Source organism: Chrysochloris asiatica, unplaced genomic scaffold (genome assembly GCF_000296735.1).
Source record: "Chrysochloris asiatica unplaced genomic scaffold, ChrAsi1.0 scaffold00068, whole genome shotgun sequence".
Lineage (NCBI taxonomy): Eukaryota > Metazoa > Chordata > Mammalia > Afrosoricida > Chrysochloridae > Chrysochloris > Chrysochloris asiatica.
Genome location: NW_006408586.1, coordinates 9,209,275 through 9,210,918, shown reverse-complemented (window position 1 = coordinate 9,210,918; position 1,644 = coordinate 9,209,275).

Here is a 1,644-nt window from a genome sequence, read left to right as displayed (position 1 = left end):
GGGTTGCTCTGAGTCTGTACTGACTCAGAGATACCTAACAACAACAAATGTCATAAATGACTCTTGGAATGTGTTGAACAAAATAACCATGACACATAAAAGTACATATGTATATTTATATAAGAATTCTAAATGAGGCAAAAAATAATTTATAATTATGGCAATGAAAATAATTGGATGTGGAGTAAGTGTTGTAAAGTAGAGATCTTTCTGGAGTGATTAAATACTACATAGCTTGATTATAATATGATATGTAGGCTAATATATTTATAAAAACTTGTTGAACTTAAGCATTAAAATCTATATTTTATTCTATGCATTCCATCCATGAGGTTCATATGTATAGTCAGTCATCTTTCATATTGCTGAAAAAGGAATTTGCAATAAATAAGTTGTTAGTCTTTCAAAATTCTATCATGGATCTTTCAGTTCTATCACCAAAGCCACGCTTTCAACTACTGATCCTTCCTTTTTATTTCCAATCTTTGCATTATGATCATCAGCAATTATCAATATATCTTGACTGCATGTTTGATCAATTTCTGATTGAAGAAGTTGGCAGAATTCTCCAATTCTCCTGAGCACATTAAAGAGGCGTGGTGCACCCGATTAGCATTTTAAAACCCATCAGTTGCTTTCTGAACTGCTGCTTCAATGAGGGTTGATTATGGTTCCAAGTAAAATTAAGTCTTTGATAACTTCAATGTTTATCTATATATCATGATATTATTTATTGGTCCAGTGGTAAGGATTTTCTTTTTCTTTATATTGAGGTGCAATCGACACTGAAGAATGTGGTCTTTGATCTTCATCAGTATTTTAAATCCTCTCCACTTCCAGCAGCAAGGTTGTGTCACCTGCATATTGCAGGTTGTTAATGAATCTTCCTCCAATCCTGATGCCACATCATCTTCATATAGCCCAATTTCTCAGATTACTTGTCCAGCATATATATCGAAAATATATGGTAAATGAATACAACCCTGGCTCACACCTTTCCTGATTTTAAGCCATTCAGTATTCTCTAGCTCTATTCTAATGGCTTCCTCATGGTTTGTGTAAAGCTTCCTTATCAGCACAATTAAGTGTTCTGAAATACCTATTCTTCACAAAGTTATGCATTACTTGTCGTGACCCACACAGTTGAAAGCTTTTCAACGTTAATAAAGCACAAGTAAAATTCTTTCAGAGTTCTGGTATGGCTCTGTAGGATAAGCTCAAACCAGAAGGTGGTTTGAACCACAAGGTCAGCAGTTCAAACTCATCAGCCACTCCTCAGGACTCCTACACATGGTCTCTATGAGTCAGAATCAACTTGATGGAACTTAACAACAAAAACAATCTTTCTTGTATTCACTGTTTTCAGCCAACATCCAATTGACTTTAGCAATGATATCCATTATTCCATGTCCTTTTCTGAATCTGGCTTGAATTTCTGGCAGTTACCTGTTGATGTACTATTGCAGCCATTTTTTTAATTATCTTAACAAAATTTTACTTGCATGTGAAATTAATGATATTGTTCGATGAATTCCACATTCTATTGGGTCACCTCTATTTGTGTTGGGCACAACTATGCAGCTCTTCCAATTGGTGGGTGAAGTTGTTGTTGTTGTCAGATGCCATCGGTATGCCCAGCAGAAC